The 24,207-nt window shown below is 49.1% G+C and overlaps 1 protein-coding gene across 1 annotated transcript in view; it reads right to left on the minus strand.

Moving 5' to 3' along the window:
- The window catches only part of LOC128878294 (homeobox protein OTX2-like), a 42,969-nt gene extending 21,385 nt beyond the window's left edge, over positions 1-21,584 (minus strand). The window contains exon 1 of the mRNA XM_054126384.1: positions 20,674-21,584. The gene's annotated coding sequence lies outside the window, so the exon portion shown is untranslated. The remainder of the gene's footprint in view (positions 1-20,673) is intronic.
- Positions 21,585-24,207: the final 2,623 nt, after the last annotated feature.

The following is a 24,207-nucleotide window of genomic DNA, read 5'->3' on the forward strand; positions in this document are numbered from 1 at the left end:
TTTCGTCGATAAATCATCTTCATTTTGTAAGTCGCGGTTGTCTTCTTCCGTACGCCTCCGTAACTTTTAGGAACCCATAACGCACATGCCATGGATCGTGTTTTTTATACGTGCTTCATTGCGGAGCACAAACCAGTCTTCTTCGAAGAGAAACGAAGCGATCGTACCGGTACGGTTCAAGAAACTTTATACCTTGGTGGTGCGACTTACCCCTTTTTAATGAAAACGTGTCCGTGTAGAATAGTACCGCATACGGTATCATCGGTATTCCTAATTCTTGGAATTCTGAAAATTTCGTTCCGTGAAATCGTTACGATTTTGTGCGATACGAATCGCGCTCGGTTGTTTAAAATATTTATATCGCGAACGAGCTGTGTCCGCGTGCAGCAATGACAAAGAAATCGAAGAACGATTTTGTCGAGCGGTGCGCGTCAGGCGACTCTCCCTTAATATCGTGGAACCGGAGCTCCTTTCTCTCTGTTTCTTTTTTTGTTCGCCGTTACCCTTCTCCGTTCGGTATCTTCGCGAAGGCAAGCGCATAAGCGGCGGTAAATAATGAATGATCCGCGCTCGTGTACGAAGCCGGCGCATAGACGTCTCGTGGACAGGGCCGAACCGACAACACACGCACGGCGCTTTAAATACAGTTGCGTATTTACGACGGCTTGTGGGAAAGAGAGATGGGACCGATCGGTCGCGTCGGCTCGCGGGAACCCTGCGGAAGAGTAAAAACCACGAGAAAGCCACGGGTGGAAGGAGGGCCCCGTCCCCGGCCTTCCTCGACGAATTTATAGAGGAGAAATTAGGAGGTTTATAGAAGCTGTGCGCGGTAGCTAACCGTAGATCATCATTAGAGGCCCAACTGGGCTGCTATGTGCGGATACATATGTGCCGTGCCGGGCACATATTTACCATCGAGCCACGACGCACACCGATGCGGCCCGCTACACCTTCGTTCCTACCGGACTCGGTCCGGCTCGCTTTTTAAGCGCGTGTGCCTCGTCGATGAAGTCTCACCGCGGTACAACAAACGCTGGGCGGAATATTTTTCTCCGATGCGTTCCGCCACCACCGCGACAGACATTTCTGAGGTATACAGGCTGGAGCGTAATTCGTGCCGCGATCAAAAAAAATTCCTTGCTTTCGGTCGAATGCCACCGACGATATTCTCGTATCGCGCGTATATTCGTCGGCGAAAATTCATAGAACAGTTTCACCTTTTTGGAAGACCCTCCCTAAAGAAACGAAAGAATTTCTATGTCCCATACGCTCTAACTTTTTCAAGGATATCAACGCGTATCGGAACGCCCCAAAAATATCACTCGTTTCGCAACTATAATTCGCTAAATCGTGGCTTCAACAAAAAGTAATTTTAAGTATGATGAGTTATGGTCGTCTGCCATCGTTTTGAATGCAACTGTGTTCCTCGGCACTGCCACGTTGGTTCTCTGAATGCAAAAAACCTCGCTCATTCATGTTTGACGTTGTCATCGCTGTTGAATGACCCCCTTGCACAAAAACTCCAACACTGTTCAAGAAACATCGACGGAGCAAGATCTGAGCTATACAGCGAATCTTAGGTTTCATTGTACAATTATAGTTCGGATCCTAAATTTAATAATATACTGTAAAAATACGCGATATTTTTTGGGGACTCACCGATATAAAATTTGATACGGGTTATCTCATATTTTTTTATACAAACCGTTGGAGTTAAAACTTTCCTCGTTTCTTGTCCGACGAGCTCGCATCGAGAGCGGAAATTCGCTCCAAAAATAAAATAAAAATAAAGTTCGCTATTACCATCGTTATCTCTCTTTGTAACGTCGAAAAAAGCAATTTGCGGGAGGAAGCTTGCCGACACAAAGGCACCGTCGATATCGCAGGCTTTGAATCGAAATTAGCGCACGTGGGTGGGTGCAGGATGCGCAAAGAGCTGAGCAATTTTCGATAGTTCGATATGCCCCAAAAGTCAGGTATGTAACAACGCTGGCGAAAAATTGCGTTTCGCGCGAAGAACCCAAAAAATGTATCGATCGTGCCCGCGACAATTCCCAAATAGATACTCGTCGTCGAATGCATCCGTCTCGTGCCCCCGTCCAACTTTCGCGGGAACAACGTTTATTAATGATCTTACCCCGTGAAAGAAGAGAATAGATCATTCGCGTACTCGCGGGTCACGCAGAAAGCGAGTGAAAGGCAGACGCGATACGCGAAATCGTTCTTTGCGAAACTTTAATTGGAGTCGCTTTAATGCCAACGTCGGGAAAATGTTATATAACAAATTGCATACATGCGCCTTTGTACGTGCACTCGGTAAATTTTATACGACACTGTTAATATTAAAACTACCGACAACCGAAGCATACTAAAATATATTCGAGATTAGAGGTATTTATCGATCTGAATAATTTAAAAAAGAATTAATTTAGCAGTCTTCGCTTTAACGCATCGTGACCGGGAACTTTACACAGAACGGACTCTGTCGCCGGCTATTATTTCGTAATTGAAAAGTACATTCTATTGTTGAAAAAGAATTAGAAACCGACAGGAAGCGCAAACACGAGTTTACTCGCGATTGATCGACAATGTGTCGAGATAAGTTTAGCGAATCGCTGCTTCACAAACTGGCTGGGTCAACCGCACATTAGGTAGCGCGTAAAGGCTAATCGAATTAAAAGGTGAAACAAAGGCAATAAAAAAACAATAAACACTGACAGACGAGTTCAGGCGCTATATACAAATTATTTTATACCCCACTGATTGGGGAGGTCGGCGAAAGGATTGAGAAATGGGCTGCGTCGGGACCGCCTCTCGTTATATATTAGGCAAAGTTATAATTATTTTTATGCAGAACACAGCGCGTATTGTGGCGCATTCTTGAACGTCTCCGCGATCAAAAGCGACCTTTCGAACGCTGGTTTCGGGTTAATGGCTACCCACCACGCCCCCAAAACGCCTCTCGAGCCTCGTCCTCCGGCGATCCCGGTGTCGTGTTCTAATTGAGAGAAAAAGTTTCGCTAGAATTTATAGCCCCCTCCGATCGTGTACGCGTACGGGGCAACGTTTCTCCAGAAGCAACAACGACGATTTCTAATTTTTCGCTTGGATCGCGCGTCGTTCCATTCGTCTCCTCTGAAACAGAGGACGGGGAAACGTTCTCCCGGTGACTCGAGACTCGGCATCGACGGCTGAAAATAATCTCGGTTCTCTCTCTCTTTCCCCCCCTCGAGACGATTACCCAAAGGAAACAGGTTGCAGTTTGTTGCATTCGCGACGGAAAACCGATGGTTCGGTGTCGTCCGCGCGTACGTATAACACACATACCTCTACCTGGCCGGCGGTCCGAGGACGGTCTGCCGCAGAAACAGTTAAATCTCTCGTGGTGGTAGCAAACACCATCAGTGCTAAGCCACAAATCCTGGCTTAACCCGAGCCTATGAATTGAATTGGTTAAAGCCCGCGTTAAACTGGGTTCTCCGCTGCACGCAGTCAGCAAGAAGAGCTGCACCGTCTTTCTTTCCTCGTTCGCAGCCCTCTTCATCGTTTCTTCGTATTCTCTATCATCGGTAGCTCGTCTCCTTTGGTCCCGGTGTCGTCTTCTTTTCGTCCGTCGGCCCTCGTCGAAAGAATCCCTAATTGGCAAAGCCAAAAGATTTCTCGAGATCTCGCTCGGATTAACGTGGCTACCGCGTACACACCTAGTTGCTTCCAAATGCACGGCTGAAATATTGTTCGACTGGCTCGCTGTGCGACAATAAACGTATCTCCGGCAATAAGGGTTAAAGCTCTCTCCACGGCGGCGGTCCCTTAAGTAGCGCCCCGCTTTGAATACCGCCGCCCTTTGAAGATGTTTAACCTGCAGCGTGGCCGTTATTATATAAAGCTCGTTTTCAAATACGCGGCTTAGAAAATTTCAAGAGCCGCTGACCGATTTTGCAATCATCGACTCGAACTGCTCGCCGAGCATTGTTCCGATATTTCTATGTCGCCTCGATCGACCGAGCGTGCTCGCAAGCTTTTGTACGGTAAATGTCCCAATTATAGATACGCCTTTGTCGCTAATCGCAACTCTGCGGTTGAGCCCAGGCCCGGTCGCGACATTTGTTCTACCTCGAACTATCCGCGCCGAATTCGTCTCTGTCGAGGTTCGCGAGACAAAGCGTGTAAAAAGTAAAAAGATAAGGAGAAAGGTTCGCGCTAGGGTGAAAAAAAGGGCAACCCGTGTCGGAGGGGCCGTCCGCGCGGGCCGGCTCCTAAACAAACTACGTTTACTCGTCGATCATCGGGGCCTGTGTAAACACAGTTTACAGGGCCCGTACAATCGGAACGCCAAATTGTAACAAACTGATCTATAACTAAATTACACGCTTGCCCCGTGTATGGCCCGTCTCTCCCGGCCTCTCTCGCTCTCTGCAGCTATATAAACACGTCAGCGACTCATTGTGCCCGACTCGATCCGAGGATCGAAGTCTCCATTGTTGCATCCGTAGCGTTGAAAACGCGACCGTGTCCTGGGCCTTCGTCTTCCCTATTCTCCGCGTGTATACTTATACAGGGGTACGATGTGGGCATGTACACCGTCGCCAGCAGCTAGGCGAATTTCGTTTCCGGGGCTGCGCGAGGCCGAGCGTTCGGTTTTCTTTTCCTTTTTTCCTTTCTGTGAGCACAGGTGCCCGCCTCTAAGTGCGAGACGCCTCGCGTCGCCGGGCACCCGCTGGGCGATCTCACGGTAAATTTCGATCCGACCTTACTTTCCGAAATCATAGTAGAAAGGAAGTTAAACGCTCGGTCCGATCGTTTCCGCCTTATCCGACGAGGGGACGTGGAAAGAAACTCGGACTTGGCGAATCATCTACGATAAGAAACTCTCGTAGCTTGCGGGGCGACCAGGAAGCAATTTAGGCCTTATAATTCTTTGCTAGCCTCGAACGTTTCGCAGATGTTCGCGCTATCCTTTTAGGACGCGTCGGTCGCTAACGCGGAAAATCCTGTTACAGCCGGAGTTTAATGTTCCCCCGCGATTCGTCGCCGCGACCATTACCCAGCTCTTTCGTGCGTCCCGGAAAACGATTTAGTTAGCAAAACACAGCGGAATTCGTTCGAGCGGAAATACTCGGGCTGGTATCGTTAAAGTTTTACGATCGCACGGGGGCTATTATGTTCCCATCCTAGAGACGGGATTGTTGACGAAGATCGTTCACAGGTTGCCATAAACGATTATAACACGGTTCGTTATAAATTGTAATCGATGCTTTCACATCGCGCGAACGCGACCTATCCGAAATAACTCGATTCCGAAACGAAGCGCGGCCGGAGCTGCGGAAAACGTCGAAGCTCCAGATATCGGGCTGTAATCCGAAAAACCGAAGCGTAATCTCGGCGAGTCCCCTCCTTCCCCTTAACGAGGGTGGTTTCCACGTAGCTTCTGAGCCAATAGGAGGATCAGAATCGACGGCATTCGACAAACGGCTAATCCTTCCTCTCTACCACCAGGAGACCCCATTAGAACGTCAATGACTTGCGGTAATTGGCATTCTCTTGCTACGATCGCCCTCATTGCTGCACGTGGTCGCAATGCTGGCTAATTTATGACTCTACGAACGGATTCTTTGCCTCCGGAATTTTCCGCGTAACGAGTTCGCTCGAATCGACACCCTCGTCAAACGTCACCCGAACGAACAATCCCGAATAATGGCTAATACCGTTACGATTTTGCGCCAAGTTATTCATGCGACTTTTCGAAACAATCGCCAATTTATTCGGACGCCGTTAACCCGCACGTGCTATAACCCGAACACCATCTAAATGCTATTATCCCAGATTCCAGTAACCGATCGTTAAGGTTGTAGCTTTAGTTTTAGGTCGTGTCGAGGTTTGGTTAATTAACAGAACGTTGCAGTTTTCTCAACCGGTTCTAACTCAATAGGATCATCCCTAACGCTACTTCTCGACACTTCCAGGCACTGCTTCGGGATCTCAAAGATAGAATTAACGCATTGTTGACCGGTTACGAGTAAACTCGTAAAGCACTTGCGTTATCTGTTTCAATTTATGAAACCCAGAACGATATAGAAAAGCTTTGCTCGTCGTGTTTAGTCCTGTCGGGTTCTAATTCTTTTTTAACAATATAATATACTTTTCTCTGTATCTAGGTTTATATCACTAAGTAGTTCAGTAATACAAAAATTACGAAATAATAGCCGGTGACATGAAGTCGCTTTTGTGTAAAATCGCTGGTCAACGATGCGTTCATTTCTCCACATAGTACGTACGTATATAGAAATTGGCTTTCCTTTCCATATAGCGATGCTACGTATCTGTACGCGTTCGTGGGTGTATAGGCCAGTTCCATTTAAGTCGGGAGTACCGATACTGTAAACAGTACAATACATTCTTAAGGGAATCATCACCCCTCGAAGTTCGACTAAGAAAAAAGCTACGCTCCGCGTGCAGGCAACCCGATAGGAATTCAGTTTGGCTCGAAGTGACTTTTCTTGTACCCCTATCGTATTACAGGGGCGCAGGGCGTCTAGCGCGGGGAACGGTTGAAAAGTAGCGCGACTAAAAAGTGACGAAGTCGAGAAAAGAGTCGGGCAGAGACGACACCGACCGGTGACACGGCGGTGACGCGAGGCGTCGAACGACCCGCGACGGATACATTATATCCCAACCGAGCACAATGTTCCAAGATTCACCTGTCCAGGTGGTGGACAACAGCTACGAAAAACGTGACACAGGCCAGGGAGTTTTCTTCGAGGGTGGACGCGTCCACCCTCTCGATTTTTCACGATAGTTTTATGGGACGACGGAAGTTGACGCAGTCGAGGCACGACCATAGGAGCCCCACGGTCGCCTCTACCAATCGTCTTCCCCAGCGAGGCGTGTCTCGAGTCTTTTAACCATTTGACACCGGCGACACGTAGAATACATTCTGCGGGCGTCCCTCGTAGGCGCAGATTCCATCTCACGCGTCAACCTGTCGGGGCGTCTCGTTTCTCGAAAGCTGTCGGGGACGAAGAGCCCGTGGATGCGCGTTCGACCGGAGGGAGAGGAGGATTCTTCGCTTTCTAATCTCGTCCAAACTTGATGCAACATAATAAGTACACCAGGAGTTACGTAATCCGCGTCGAAGCGATTTCTGGAGTCGGAACGTTCGAAAAATTCTCTCAAGATTTCATCGAGTCCCTCGTTAACGTCGATTCGAGAAAGCGGGCGAAATGCGTCGAGGACTCTGGAACGTCAGGTGTTTGAAATGAGTCGGTTGTTAGGGTGATTTTTAGGGACGAATTCTAACTGGCAATTTAAAGTTCATCGCGAGTTTGGATGAGTTACTTTTTAGTTGGAGGAAGTCGATCCTCGTGGAGGGAGACGAATCGGGGGTTGACATTGCGGCCTACTTTCACGGTTGGTGGCAGCGGGCCATTGTGGTACGGCGGGCGTTTATGGGGTATTTTGCGGGGGGTTTCCTGCGCGCAAAGATTAGCACTCCCAATGGGATTAAACGGCCCTTTTCTCTATAGCGTATATCGCGCCACGTGTGTGTGCCCGTCGGAGCATCGCGACGAGCGAAAGAGAAAGAAAACGCCGACTGGAAACGGTCCTCCACGGACAGACTGCGCAAAGCCTTCACGGGGGGTTCCTCGACTCCCCTTGGGATCTCCGCTATCTCTCTACGTAATTAATCGCTGGCAAACGACTCGTTTATTGGTAGCAAGTTACCTAATACCCGGCTCCACTCTGCCCGCTAATAGAATACCGAGATTTTATCGGTAGAAATTGGAGCTCTCCGCGGCTATCTCCTCCCTGATAGTTTCGTACCCCTCGTAGTTGTGGAATTAATATTTTCTTTATCCGGATTCGACGATCGCGAATGGTCGCGTCTTCCCTTCGATCAAAAATACGACGCGATTAATAATTACCGGGGTGCGAAAGCTCGGGTTATAGATCGATAAATTTCACGATAGGAAACAACGAGGGATACCGAATATATCACAGCGCTCGCCGTAACAAGTGCACGAAGGATTAATATACGAGCCAGAAAAAGATCCACGCGTCCGGTTCTCACGAAGTAAGGTCGAACCGGACAATGAACCCGAGGGCGCAGGATTTATAGTCCTGCTAGAACGATGAATGGAAACCGAATGGATGCCCACCCTCTCCTACGTCACGACTTCTTACCCCCGAAAGAGCGCCGAATTAATTTATATTTCCTGCTTAAGGTGGCAAGTTGACCCTCGATCGGGTGACTCGACCTCTCGTCGCGCGAGGAGGTCTGCTCAAAAACCGTGATATTATTCAGATTATCGAGTCGAACCTATGTCATTCCTAGTCCCGTCCGCTCTTATCTGCGATCGTTCACGGCTCGAGCTCCCATTCATAGGAATCTTAATCGACCCGGGGAATTTCAGCCGTGAGATTGACCTTTCCTTTCCACCTTCTGCTCGCGAGCCGAGCTATTTGAAGAACGCGGGATAGATATCCCATTTACTCGAGCATGTTGCAATTCGATAAACCGTAGTTCGAAACACGAAGAACAAAGAGATAAACTTATTACACGTATATACCGCAAAGTCAAATATTTATATTCCAAGAGGCAATGTTAAAAGAACACTTTTTTCACTCTAATCTCGCCGTATCAAGATGTGTTTCCTAAGTGGGTGTAAACGACATTGTGTTCCTCCTGCGAGATCGCTTTCGGTCGAAAACAAGATTGCGGATATTTCGCGCAAAGATGGCCCATCGACGGAGAGGACACAGCGAGTCCTCGAAGTTCGTTGATTCGAGAAATCTTTGAAGGTCTCGCGACCCGGTACCTGCAACACGCCCCCATCCTTGCGGTCGTTCTTTGCAGCGTTGTCGGGAAAGCGACAGACGTGAAAACGTTCGACGAAGCGTTAAGTGATGCAAAGTACAAAAAGGTATTCGTTCCATCTGCGAGGCAAAAGGTGTCCTTGCCGAGTGGAGGAAGGGAGGCTAAGTAGAAGGCTCGCACCGCAGGCGTCGGTCGTCAAGGGACGCGAGGTCCTCCAGATTGGATCTCCCTTCGAGTTTACATCGTTTTCCCACTAAAGGAACCGCAAGAACCTCCGTAATCTTGACTGGTCCGCTTCAAGGATTCCACGCGAAGAAGCACACTTTCTACGAACACTTTTACCTACCGCGAGCGTCCGCTAGTTTCCAGATGCGTGGTTCACTTTGTTCACGTGGTACAGATTGCTCCAACTTCCTGGACCAATCGAGCAATATATCCGTTAAATTTCCGGAATACTCGGGACTCGGTGGCTCACTTGACCCAATGAAAATTTGGCGCAGTTCTCGAATAATTCCAGTAACAACGAAGAATAAAAGCGCGAGACGGTGACAAAAATCATCGGAGCGGCAAGTTAACTTCTCGTCGCTGATACCCTTATCGGTGAAGATAACGACGTTCAATTTTATTAAGGCTGAAACCGGTTCGATTTGTGGCTTGTCACTCTGGACACTCGCAAGACAGTATTTAATTATTCCTGTGTAAGTCTACACCGCAACGAACCTTTCTACGCGATCGAACGGTCGTATGGTAATCACGCGACCCGCTCGCAAGCTCGATTCGCATGATTTAACGCTGCCACCGATAATTGAATATCTGAATCGGACGGTTACCAGGACGGTAGGCTTCGCTGGCCGTCCGCGTGTTTATTTCGCTACGAAAACTGCTCGAGATCCCATTCCGCGGGTGACAGATGTCCTGGGAGCGGCGAGAGATCGAAATCGTGATCGCAATCGCCGCTGACCACCTCCATTCGAGTGGTCTTTCTCGATCGTCTTGGCTAGGTTGTCCAACAAGGTCGATATCCACCTTCGATGGCGTCGCTAGAAGTTCTGATTTACTACTACTTATCATTCGTACAAAAAATTCTGTTGCCGTCCTGGCCGACTCCAATGCTAGCGATGTCACTGTCCTCCAGGTGTTTCGAATTCATCGCCACCTGATAATCACTTGTCGACGCGTTCGCGACTGCGAGAGTGAAGCGCACTCGTTCCCGACGGAACAGAAAAAAATCCGTCGATAACGGACGCGTTTCATAATTACGACTCGTCACACGTTGAACGATATTTTAACGCGGCTAACGTTTACCGGACGTCGAGTCGTAAAGATCTTGATTTATCTCGCGCCACTGGAGAATTACCGAGTCGTTTAATTAAACGCGCAGCGATAAACGCGTGACTCCTTTATTAGCTCTCGTCCTATCGATCCACCTGCTCGAACATCCGAGCCTATTTCTCTCTCTCTCCTTCGTACGATCTACAACAATTTTACAAAATACTAGCTGTGCCCCGCGGTTTCACCCTATCCTCGCTATTCTTATTCTATACTACAAATGTAAACAATGTTTTGGATTAACAAATTTCCTAACTAAGTTGTCTTTACAATAAAGGAACACGATGCAACCCCTTTTCACCCTTTCAGGGATTGAATTTTTTTAAATGCCCATTTTTTTTATTTTCTTTTTTTTTATTAAGAAATCGATGGATCTGGAAAGATATAGAAAAAAGCTGATACGACAAAAAAAAAAATATTATCATCGTCCCCACAATCTTGTCCAATTTCTAAACAATTCGAAAACTCCTCCAAAAACAGGATCCCGACGCCCTTCCGTGAGCAAAGAATGCCACTGTTCGCCGTAATGGTTGGGGCGTTGTGTTTTGCATCGCTAGGTTAACCCCCTGATTCGTTGCGCCGGGGGCAAGACAAACCGACTTAGAAAGGGAGGAACTTGGGAAGAGACTCGTCGTGGGTTCCTTCTCCTTGGACACACTTCGACAAATTACGGTACAATACTGTTCGTCGTTCCGTCCCCTTCTCCTGCTTCCCGGGCTTCTCCGATCGCTAGGTTTTCGACCCTCTCATTTTCTCGAGTTCCTCCTATCTTTGCTCCACTCTTTTCTTGCAATCTCCGCGCTGCTAATGCTCCTCGTATTTCCTCTGGTCCGAGCCTCCGCCTCCGTCTCCGCCTCTGCCGCTGCTTCAACCTCGTTTCAGCTCTCCTCTCGTCGGGTTTCGGAGGATGCTTTTAGAAGGCATTAGACGGGGTGCATCACGGTTCGTCGCCCGTAGTCGCTTTGCATTAAGGATCCACGCAATGTGCTCGACGCGATCTCTCGTCCTCGGTTTTCCCGCTCTTCTTTTTCCCCGTCTGTCCTTCTCGCTCCGACGATAGACGGCACGCGAAGAAGGTGTTGCGCGCCGCGTTATAATTCGACGACTCGGGTCGCATCGATGGGAGAATTTTTACGCGCGAGAACACGGGAAGCCCTGGCTGGCCGACGGATTAAGCCGCTGGTTTTTCCGCGAGCATGCCTCGGTGCGGCTCGTTTCGTCGAAACAGGGAAACTCTGTGTCTTCGCGTTCGACGAAGGATTAAGGCGGTGTTCTGGTTGGTTCGTTGCTTCTTCTCGTCTACATACTAATTCTGAGCAGATCGTCGAATAGCTAAGATCTCGAGATTTTTAACGATGCAATTGATAGCTCTCGTCTAGACAGAGCAGAATGATAGAAAATCGAAGGGTTCTCCAACGTCGACTGGGGCGATAACGCGGATAACTTTCACCTTGGCTTTTACGCGAGAGGAAGATTAAGGTCGTCGGATTCGAGTTTCGTCGAGGATCGTTCGGGTCGTGTTCGTCGGGTCAAGGTCATTAGCGTGGCCGCGCCGCGCACCGAAGAAGAGACATATTCGCGAAAAGGGACGGCAAATCGGTGGCACAATCCTTAATTAAGGGATGAGGCACCCGGTGGCCCGAGTCACAAACCCCGCTCATAAATTCTTCGGCAAACGCATACAAAAAGTAAAAGTCCCGGCTGGACGGGGAGGAAGAGAAGAAGAGCGATCCGATATAAAAAGGAGAGCGAAGAGGAGCGAGAAGGTGCCGCTGCTGGCGATGATTCCAACAAACGTACAGTCCTCGTAGGAAATCGGTCTATCGTTTCTTCTCGCTTCGAAACTTCTATCCAGTCTCGTTTGGATCCTCGAAATTAACGCGTAAATCACTCCTCGAGGTATCCCTCCGCGAACGGGAATTCCAGCCACGAAAAGGCCTGTCCGAGGAAATTAATAACGGCGCGTTTCGCTCGGAACCGACGAGATTGCTTTCTTCGTCCTCTGGCACGGGAATGTCGCGTACCGTCAGAATCCAATCGCGATGAACGTTGATTGGACCGATCGATTCGGTGCTGCCGACTGTTTCGGTCGCGTGCCTTTTAGCAGCGAATTAATCAGCCAAGGAATTTCCGAGTTCACGCTTCCGTAGATCGAGGTCAGCGACGATGGAAGCTGTTACGCGCGAAGCAGACTTCGAATCTCGTTTGTGCGAAACCTCGAGGAAACACGTTCTCGTGGGCGGGAAGTTTAAAAATCTGCCCTCGTAGTATCTCAGCACGCAGAGACGAGCGACGTGCTTATCTGGATACAAACTCGAAATAAAGACAAACAATATCGCATTGGAATCTAAATTATGAAATGAAATATTCCGCAACGAGTTGTTCAATGATCGGGATCGAACGTCGAGAGTAAATCGTCGCGCGTTGGTTTTTTTTCGTCGTCTATCATTCCGGATAAAATTGCGCGCATCGCAGATGCTACTCATCGTCACGGTTGCTTCTCGCTTATCCTCCGCTCCGAGCAACGCGCTGCCCACGCGTTACCTTCGGTTCGGTGAGGACGATAAGTAGTCGACTGGACGTTCGGCAGCGCGTGTTCGTTCGATGCGAAATGTAATTTCCGTCTGCGATTGAAATAAAACGTTGTATTCAACAACGGATGGAAAATTGATTATCTTATCCGAAATTCGTATCCAGATAAGAAATTGGACGGTGTCTGTTCTTATGGTGTTGGCTGTACCCCGTGCTGGCACCCCGCGTCTATATATAGATGTGGGACAAACGCGCACACCCATAAAGGATACCCAACGCGAGCGTGGAACGAGCCTTGAGCATATCATGGTAGGAACGGAATATGGGATGGCATGGGAGATGACACATGGTTCGGCCGCCGGTTGTGTGTCCCGTATTGCCGGTCCGAAGTGTCAGACGGAGAGAAACGTCGGCGTATACGCCGTGGCCGACGCTGGAACGAACAAGGAAGCTCCTATAGGAGCACCGAACGGAGGCTGCAACGGAGATCGAGAGAAAGGAAGAGAGAGAGGCCGGTTAGCTCCTCTGCCGCAAGCCGCCGGCGCGAGAGCACAGTAGCGGCAAATACCCATAAATATAAAATATGTCCCTCCTTTTCACCCTTTTGCACGCACACCAACCTGGCGGCGTAATATATCGATAGCCCGGTACACGCACCCACCGATGCGAAAGGTTTCCACCTCCTTGTCCCACCTTGGCGCGTTTTCTTCGCTCTGCCTCTCGGGTCTCTCGCGTACACGCGGGTATCCACCTCAACACCTTTGTGTACAACATTCCTTGCCTCTTCTTTCTCTCCGTACCCTCGTCCTCTCCGACCACGATTTCTCGCTACTTCGCCTCGTTCCTCCTTCTGTTCGATACACGCTGCTATCTCGCTTTTTCCCTCTATCGTCGCTATCGCGCTTGATGCACGCAATCCGTGCCCGCCACCGCCACCGCCACCGCCGCCAGGAGAAGCGTGGAAGAAAGGATTCCCCGTGGTTTTTACAATCTGCCTGCTGGATGATTACGATAAGTTGCCCCCGGGGAGATGGTTTTCGGTAGCCGCGCCGGTTCCGTTTCATCCGCGCTCGATGGCTGCCGGAGTTAATTGGGGAACAACACTTTCGGCAGACGCGCAATTAAAGAATTTAGAGCCTCTCTAAAGCCTCTCTCTTTAGAAAGAGGAGCGAAAGTAGACAAATTACGCTTCGAGGCTTTTCGAAATTTCTCAGCTTCTGTTATCAAGAGGTATATTCTTTTTTAACGAAACGTAACGACCGTATCCACGAAACCGAAGGCTACGGTTCAGCAGGAAGTAGTATCCTTTTCTGATAGCAAATACGGTAGCAGCTTTCAAGGCTCCGGCGAAACACGATCAACGCGTAGTCTCGAGAGATTCATTAAATTACTTTGCCGTACTCTCCCGGCGACATTAATCTCGTCGTTCCAATTACCAAAAGCGACCTGCTCCGGATCGCTGAGACTTTTTTTCTTTACACAAACAAATAGTCTTGTTTCACGTTCGCTATGTACGTTTCGAAGAAAAACAAGTGGCAAGTGCAACGTAGAAATTTTCCAGATACTCGAACCAACATTTTGTTTCTCAAGAATTGGAAAACGTCGAGCGTTATTTCCAAAATACCCGATTCGATCGTTCTGCTCGATGGTTTATATCGCGGTTACGCGGTTCGGTTGTAATGAAGAGGTGGGAGGTGAGGTGGCAAGGTCCGACGGATCGGCTCGCATCAGAGAAACGCGCGCAGGGTTGAGTTCGGTGCGAGGAGGCAATTTAACAGGTACAGTGACACGTCTCGTTTTGTTGTTGCTGTTGCCGTAGCTGCCGACTCTTCTCTCGTGCACCTATGCATGTGTGTATGTATGTATGTGTGTGTGTGGGTGTGTGTGTATATATATATAAGGTCGGAGCAAGCGGAAAAAGGAGGAAAGAGGACGGGAACGATGAGGAGCGACTAGTCGTGAGAGGAGAGCTCGAAACCGTCCGAAGGACGAAGAGCGGAGAAGCGGAACGACGACGAAACCCGTTCTCATTATTATATTCATATTCAGAGCCCCGCGCGATGGGGCAAACCTTCCCTCCGCCTCCGCCTACTGCTCTTTCCCTGATCCTTGCCTCTTTCTCCGTCTCCCTTCGTCTCTGTCCGTTCGAGCGCATCTCGACAGCGTAGAGCGGTATAGATATAGCGGTATAAAAATCTCTATAAAAAGTTGAAAAGTGCCGCCGCCGGAGTTGAGGGGCGACAATGGATGAAATATGCCGCTCGTTCGACCCTACTGGAAGCCTTAAGGTGCCGGACACCTCCTTACACCTGCGCTGCGGCTCCATATAGCGCCTTATTATAAACCGACCTGGCCGAAAACGACACGACCGAGACCTAGAACGGTCCACCCAAATCGACGCGATCTTCTCTCCGATTATTCCTGCCTCGCGGGCCTCGCGATCTACGAGATCGCTTCCCAGCCATCGTCTTCTTTTCGAGGGTACCGCGATCGATCTTGGCGTGTTTTTACGCGTTCGACGAGTTGGCATTCTCTGACGTACACTTTTTAACGAAACCGCACGTAACCGCACGATTTGTCAGGCTTTCACCGGTGTCAAAGGGAGCACGATATTCGTGCTAGGTGGATACAACCGATCGTAGACGCTGCCTCGATTCGCTCCGGGTCCGTTATCGCGAGCGCGAACTCGCAAATCGTCCTTTCACCGCGTCGCGTTCACCCCCCTTTCGGGGCGAACAATTATTCATCCCCGCCAGTTAGAGTTTATTTACATGCGATATAATAACGTTACTATTTCGCGAGGATGAGTAAACAAGTTGACGTAATATACTACGTTCCCACGAGAACGACCGATATAGCATCAAATGTTGCAAAACTAGGCAATCGCGTACAACACCGAGAAAGTCATCGATCAGAATTACGAGAGATTCTTAAATATAATTATTAATTGAGAAAGAAGTCTCTCATTGCGAAACTTTGCGAAACAGATATCGTTCGTCAAACGTGACCAAGAGGCAAACGGAAGTTGCCAGCCGCTTGTTAACAGCACTATCCGCAAACGAAGTTACGTCGGAACGGAACGGCCGGATATGAAACCGTGTTGCTCGTGTGTATAATGATATCTAAATGCAAAGCAGTACGTGTACCGAGGGGTAGACTGGTAACTACGGGATGGCTTCGCACGCACCAGAACAATGCGATATAATATTTTCCGCAAAAGTTCGGATTATGTCATTTACCGTGTTCCAATGCTCCCAACTAATACGGGCCGATGTATTTTAACCTGAAATCACCTGCCTTTCCACGGCTTGGGAAAGGTACCGTTAGTCATCGGTTCGCCGTTTTCCTTTTACGACCCCGAAACGTATAGGCCGCGAAAGAGGGAGGGCAAATACGCACGAATATACACGGTCGAGCGTTAATTGCTTTTCATCGAATGAAATGTAACGAAAGCACCCGGTGATTCGTTCGCGGTAATCATTTTGATTCATTCGGAAGCGGCAGTCGTCGCAGACCGCAGGTCAGTTCAAAGCTGCTTAATAAAGATCCAGCGCATCGCGCGATATTTCAAACGAAACGAACAACACCGGCCGCGCACAATGCCAGTCGTTAATAATGATTTGTGCTGGTCGCGTTCTGATCCGGGAAGCCGCGCCGATGAAAGTCCTCTTCCCGACTCGACCCGGCCAACTTTTATCTCGCCCGTATTTTTATTCGTTCGAATTCTGCTTCTGGGAATCCCAAATATTGCCGGTCATTAAGGAGAGCGTTCCATTTTACCGCTCGACGGGAACACCGCAAATTCTAGCTCGGCACGAGCTAAGGCGGCGGTTCTGCGAGAGGCAGGCGAACATTGAGCCGTTTCCGTGTCCAGGTGTTTTCGGGGTAGGGTCCTCCTGGCACCTTTTGCGGAATAACCAGAACCCCTGGCGAGCTTCAACGAAACCACTAATTGGTGTGTAGAGGTAGAGAAAGTGACGGGAGCGTGGTTAAAAGCAGAGACTATCGAGGACAGTTCCCTGCGAGCCGAAGGGAGTGGATTCGAGTCCCAGAAAACCGTAGGCTGTTTTTAGAGACGACAATGAGCCTGATTATTAACCAAACCGGGGGGTCCGTTGTTGTGGCTACGGGCCCGTGGTGTTGTTCGCGGTGCACGACCCAAACTTTGTGTATACCTAACTGCACCATCGACGCATAAAAGGATACAGTCGTCGTCGTCCTTTCATCGCCGACCGCAAGGAAAAACAACCCGTACCTATTTGGAAACCTTTCGAATGCTCCGCGACCGGGGTACAGGTGCTCGTCGAAACAGATCTACTTAACTGGACGGCAGATTCCTGTCCGTCCTAGTTGTCGTAAAGATCGGATTTTGTCCGAGAGGATTAGATTACGCGTGCTGGTAACGAGTAGCTGTGTATACTCGGCTCTTCGAGCCAACTTGTTCCACGAAAACGGTTCGTGGAAGCCGTCGAAACTGCGCTCAATAATCGTTCAACGTCGTGTCGAACGAGGCCCATTCCTACTGTCAACTTTATTTTATAGGCAAGAGTTTAGTTGAAGATAGTTTGAATGAAAACCTTTGAACGCCTATCGAATACAAAATAGAATATTCACGGAGGAGGAAAAGTTTCCGCGGAAGATGGTTCAAGGCTCTCGGGTAGTTCGCATTCTTCAGCCGATTCTCGTAACGTCTCTGCTAAAGCTCGCCGATTACATCATAAAAATAAACATACGCCGTGGCAGATTTCCGATGGCAACACTATCGCCGACCGACGGAATGTCATCGCTTGTAAATCACGCGTTAGCGTCGGACGCCTATCGCCGTGCTCTTTAATTTATTACCGCATTACCGAGCAATGATGCGTTGAAATGGCGGCTCGCCTTTCATTGTCGATTCTGCGAGAAACTAATATCGTCTATAGGGTCCGCGTAAATCTCGCGAAAGCCTAGCGGATAGAAGCGTATCGGGTCTATTTCGAGTGATCTTGTTGCGATTAATTTCTGGGAGACGAAAGATTTTATCTTTCCACGCTTGACCGATCGATAAAGCTAGTTCCAAGGGTCTGCGTTGTAAAATAAAGGGTGCACAAAGACTTGTCTTTCGATCGTTAGATTTAGAATCTTTCAGACCGTCCTCGGTAGCTCGAAAGAGTCTCCATGGTCCCAAGTTCCGATCGAACGTGGACGTTTCGCTCGAAATTTTGAGAAAGGTGTCTCGAATCCGTGAAGTCTCGCGCGACGTCCGACGGGCTGCCAGGCTCGTCGCTGACTCACTCGTTCAACTCGCTTCGGGAACGCAGCTGGCTCGGGCTAGCTCGGAACGGTCAGGTCGAACCTGACCCCGTCGTGGCCGTTACCGTTTCTGAGTGACGTCTTCATGTCTGGCTCTGCGGGGCATTCTTCGTTCTCATTGTCCGTTTGTCCGTCAGTCCGTTCGGTGCCTGGACACGGGACGTATATCGCCAACCCCCCGTCGTCGGCCACTTCTCGCCACGAAAACTTCGCCGCACCAAGTGTCCCGTAAAAAGGACGAGAAAGCCACAGAAATAATAAGTCCGATACGGACGCCTCGCATACCATCGCGAAATGGAAGCGCTCCGCGGCGCGAATCGCGTCGGTTTCGCCTTCCATCTCTGGCGATACAACGTCAAATTGCGACGTTGCGACGCATTCCACTCGGAAACGTCGCAAGTCCAACATGACGAGCTCGTTAGAATTACGTGGATCGACTGTGATTCCGCCAAGTCAAATCGTGTTAGAATTAATAACAAAGATCACTGTTTACCAAGGATCGTAAGGGTTATTTCGACTCCCGAGTTTGAGTCATCTTCTAACCTATGATAGTTACTTTTCCCAATTGCTACTTCCCCCAACACTTGCGACAAGTTCATTAAATCTTGGAGATTTTACATCTAAAATATATCAGACTATCTACTACGACTTACTATGTCGAACGTACGGATGACTAAAAATATTACGTTGGTCTCGCACTTCCCTAACAATCCGTTGACATTGTTATTCCAGTCGGGTTGGCAAAACGTCGACAGCCAACTAAATGAACATTAGCCGTACCAAAGTGTGGCGCGGCGCGTTCGAATGCGAAAACTAATTACAAAGATTAATGTCTTTTGCATAAGGCTCCCACCGTTTCCACGAGCGGTAGCTTTACTCGATCGAAGAGACCCATACGAGTGTACTTTTTCCTGACGATTAGCGGGGATGACTGTGCGATACTCTGGACAAATACGCGCGATGGTTTACCGCTCCTTCGGGACGTCGGTTCCGAAAGAAACGGTGGAACCGATTGTGAATAGGCCCGAAAGATGATCGAATGCGAGGGAAGTTAGAGAAGGGGGCTCGTTAATTGGGCGCAATTAACAGAACGAACCTGGGATTTGCTTCCGTGAACCATTTGAGCGAAAATCATCCGAGGAAGTCGATCGTCTTTGAAAGTTTCACTACTCAGACGAATCGCCGTAAAGCTAATTAATATCTCCGATTTTAACACAGACCCGTGCAAGTTGTGCAACGTTTGATCGCCCACGTGAATCGCGGAACACGGGTAGCTAAGATCGAACGAATATCATCGTTCGCAGATAATCTGTAGGAAAAGTTAGTAGTTCCTAGAACGCCTACTAGCGACGATAAGTATAGTTTATTTCGGGGGTGGAACGCCAAGGGTTTTAAAGATCATTTTCAGCCACAGGGCGTGTCGCGGTAATAGGACGAAAAATTTGGATCTCGATCGTCCAATTAAATTTTATTTGTTCTTCGCCACTGTAAAATATACGTCCAATAACGTTATTCGTCGTTTCCGCTTGTTACAACTTCAAATTTTAAACCAAATACCAACGTTTTCAAAATTTTCGAAGATATTCGAATTACTTGTTCGCGTCGTACGAGATAATCCAGGCACGAAATTATCGATTGGTACTCGTATTTCTGAGAATTTTCCACGACAGAGCTTCGGGAATGTTGTCAAACACGGATTTGTCCTCGATCTCACGGGAATCCTTTGCGCGCGAGCAACAAATGTTTACCACGATATTTCCCCGCAACCGATTCGGAACCATTCCGCTTGATTTTCCAAATATTTGGACCCCGAATAGGTAGCCGTCGTTAATTTCCCTCGTTAACAATCCTGACGGATCGGGGGAGGATAAAGCAACTCGGTGTCGAGAATCCTCGCGCCGCGGGAGACGAATTCGATCATCGAGATTCATGAGGTAAAGCGTTCGCCTCGATCCTTATTTACATTGGTAAAGCTATCTATAATTGATAGCCGGCGGAAGAGATGCAGTGAACTTGGCAGGAGTACATTGAAAACAACATTCAGTCGGAGTATTATTTTCGCCCCGAGCTTGTTCGTTTCTTTTTTCATTTGGCTCCGTATTGGAGCAACGATCGCTCCGTTAATTTACGTCTGGTTTGCTTCTCTCGGCTGTATGAAAAATGCAGAAACACTGCAATTTCTTCTCAACCGCAAACATTTCTTCGCTTTGAAATCTTTAGGACATCACTCTAACGTTTTTCTTATTCGTGAAAGCCGCTATGTTTTAGGTTTTTCTTCGAAACCTCGATCAATTAAACGCGCTACAATACAAAGGTAGAAATATAATTAGAAAGGCGGTAATTGGATTATATAAGTGGCAAACAAAAGCAGGTAGCAACGAATGCGTGCTTGCTACTCCGAAAAGTAACGCCCAGAAATGTAGGAGGTATTCGCTGCTACCCATTTAGGCTAGCTGCTCCCTAATTACACTTCTATATTATATTGCAGCGTATAGAATACATTGTGATTGGAAAGAGGACCCTCGTCAGGGTACAATTCATTTTACATCCATTGTCGCTAATCCTGACGCTTGCTTATCATAGCTCGAGGGTGGCTAACATCGCATTTCCTAATCTACACGGTCTCCTATGCCCTCTTGGTGCAGATTTGTAGTAAAAAGACACTAGTTCACCGAGTATTTGCCACCCAGGGTAGTTTTCCTTACCTTTCCAAATCCGTCGCACCCCTCGATGTACCGGTGCCTCTGTCCTTGCTGGATATCCGTCCGTGGCTATCGGCGCGTCCGTCTTGGCTACCTAGCACCAGGTGCGGTTTCCTGGAATGTTCGGTTCTGTTCCTCTTTCTTCTGTTCCTCACTCGCGAACTCGCGACCCCGTTGCTATTATCGTGTCAGGAATCCGCGGGCCGTATCACACGCGAAACGTGAATATACACGACTCCGTCCTGAATCGGTCGCTCTCGATCACGTTTGCACACGGTTACATATCCTGGTCGACGGACAGCCGCGGGATATCCGGATCTCCTGGACGACTGTTATCTCGGCGACGAGGCGATATCGAATCGTCGATTTTGCGGGAAATTGGAGCGTGTCGCTGACGAACGGATCGCGTGAACGCGAGAAATCGTTCGTTCCGTGAAACTCACTTCGAGGTCTCGCGCGATATCTCGGATACTCTCTCGGCGGCGGACTTCTCTCTCTCTCGGCGACGACGATACACGCCGGTGGCGGCGGCTGCTGCGACGACGGACGACGCCGTTGCTTCCTGGTACCGCCACTCGATAGCGCTGCCTTCGTCCTCCCGACTCGTCCTACCTTCTCCCTTCCAATCTCCCCACCAGCCTCCTTCGAACCAACCTCTACACGCGGCGTACGTGTGCAGGGGTAACGCACACACGCGTTCTACACGCCAGAGATGGGCAAAATTCTTTATCTGGACAAAATTTCGAATAACCGATTCGTACATTCGAAGGAAAAAATTGTGTTACGCGGAAAGAAACAAGGATCGATGATTCCCACGTGAAATCGGACCACGTTTCGATCGTCGGCTGTTATTAAAATAAAATTTTGCCCATCTCTGGTTCGCGCGTCCCCTGGATATGCCCGCGACTCGGCTAAAGGAGACGAGGGGAGAAACCGCGGCCGCAAACTCCTCGCGTATTCTTCTCCGACTCTTCTCGCCCCTACCCTCGCTGCTCGTTATATTTCCCTCTCTCGCGCGACGGAACACACACGAAGAATCTTGCGAGAAAAATTCCAACCTCGGATGGAATATCGCGGACTCGTTCTCCTACCTTTTCCCGTGGTATTCCCCACCGATTCCCAACCTCTCCCTCGGCGGACACGCAGGCGCGAGCTCGCGGGCATAAGCGGAGAGAGAAAGGGCGAATAGGTGTGCGAACTCGTGGTCCGTCCTCCTGCTCGCTCCCCTCGCCTCGCGCCGATCTTCCAGCCGCGATTTCCTCGGATGGAACACTCGCGAGAAATTTTAACGGTGTAACGAGAAAAAGAAGACACTCCCACCCCTGCCGAACGCGTTTTTCCCAATGAAGTTTGCACCAAGTACCGGGAACCGGAGAAATTCGAAAATTCTACTCAGTTTCCATGGTTCCTACGGTTCTTGGAGCATTCGGAGTCGAGGGCCTCTCTCCCACTCTACTCCGAAACGTGAATCCTGGCTGATAAAAGGTGAACGTACGTTCGAGCCTCCCGCTCTTACCCTCTTTTCGTCCCCGTCGCGTTATTATCGACCATTAAACGGTAGCTCGTCTTCCGTGTAACGAGGAAACTCGTACGCGATTCTGTGTACTTACTGAGATATCAAAGAGGGAGAAACGACGCGGACCTCCTCCTACTTTCCTTCGTCCCCTACCATAGCAGCGTCTCGATTCGAAGCCGCACAACACGAGCCTCCGGTAACGTCGCGATATTCCGTGGCCCGCGATCGACCGACTATCGAAACGTATCTCGCGTCGGGACGTTATTATAACCATTAACGCCGTGCCCGTCACCTCTGGTCCCCAAATTGCCAAAAATTTCGGGAAACACTAACCGGGAGCCCACTTTCGCGGTTGTTCGCCTTGTTCGTTTACCGCCCCACCACCGGAGAGATACACGCGCGCAGCATCCGTCCTAGGGGCACCCACACACGCGAAGGTCACGGCGCGGAGCGGAAGACAAAGAGGGGAAATAAACGCGCAGCCTCCGCATGGACCAAAATGGCCGGTCGCGAGCCGACCGATTGGCGGGACGGAGACAGCAGGGGCGTGGTGAACGCACGCCACGTACCTTCCAGCCGCTCGTCGACGATAAAAATAAAGATCTCCCGGCCGTAGAGTGGGGATGAGCGTGGTGGGGGATCGATGAGAAATACGATGCAGAAGGGAGGAAAAGGGGGCGCGAGCGCAGGGTGCACGTTGCATTCGTTACGTTTTCGAGGGGCGAGCGTCGCTGGCGGGGTGACCGAGGCACGAGTAGGGGAAAAGACTTTTTTTATGGATCCCCCCCGTCCGTCCTTCTCGCTCAGCGTTTCCCTCGTCCTGTCGCACGTTCGCGAGTTTCCTCTGTCTCTCCCGCGTCCTCCGACTCTCTCGCGCTCTTTCGCTCCGCGTGTGCGTGAGAGCGTATGCATCGCGCGTAATGTACCATGGAGAGAGTGTATATACGAGGAGAGTAGCCGTGAACGTGCAATGGAGGGTGGCTTGGGTGCACGTCACGCGAGCGCGCGTGTACCTCGACGATCGTCATTAAGAGAGATGCTAATTGGAGGCAAAGCGCGGTCGAGCCAACAGCTCGTCTCTGAATATGGCATCCTCCAATTTTTACTCGATATTTTTACTTACTAACGCTTGTCCGCCTCTGTCGCTTTCTCATCCACGCCCCTTTTGCTTCATTTTTCTTTCCATTTAACGACTATGCTGCACGTTCGCCAACCAACGAAATACTAATTCCTGGAAACTTAACAAGGAAAACAAAGAAGGAGAAGTAAAGCTGTTGCAGGAATTTTAGTCTCCAACATCATACATTATGGAAAATGGAGGAAAAGAAAGAAAGGAGCGTAGGATTGCATGGAATGTATGTCAGTGCGTATTCCAGCCGATTTAATCACGTGTTTCACAAAAATGAAGCAAGCTGCACCGAAAATCGAAGATCAACGTGGTTATGACCTACGATTGAATTATATCCCGAAGAGAATCGGAAAGTGAGGTCGAAACGTCGACGGGCGATTGTTTCACTGAAATTAAGCCGATCTTCTTGGTCCGATAAATAATCATTCTCTAACGCGTTATCGTTGATAATTAAAAGAGCAGTAAATTTATTTAAATCACTTTTGAAAATTGAAATCAATTCACTGTTAGGTAGCCGTTGTAATCGTAAAGTCATTCAGCTGCCTGTAAGCGTGACGGTATTGTGGCGCAAATTACCGTCGAGCGTAGACACGGTAATTATACAAATTAAATTTGCTTTGACTGCTTTCCGAAATTTATATTGTTCCTTTCGCCTGTTGTTCCTTTGGATACTCTTCGCTGTTAAAGCCAATTAAAGTTGATCGCTATGGGTGCAAACTCGACGCATTTCGAGCCGAACGTAAATCACTCTATTCTTAGTCTTGCGAAGATAAGTAGACGGAGAGATTTATTGACCGAGCACAATATACTTCAAGGACGTACAATAGTAACAATATTTCAAAGTGGCGGCGACAGCGGCAATAAAAGCTGAATAATTCGAGAATACACGCGA

Source organism: Hylaeus volcanicus, chromosome 1 (genome assembly GCF_026283585.1).
Source record: "Hylaeus volcanicus isolate JK05 chromosome 1, UHH_iyHylVolc1.0_haploid, whole genome shotgun sequence".
NCBI classification, from domain to species: Eukaryota; Metazoa; Arthropoda; class Insecta; order Hymenoptera; family Colletidae; genus Hylaeus; species Hylaeus volcanicus.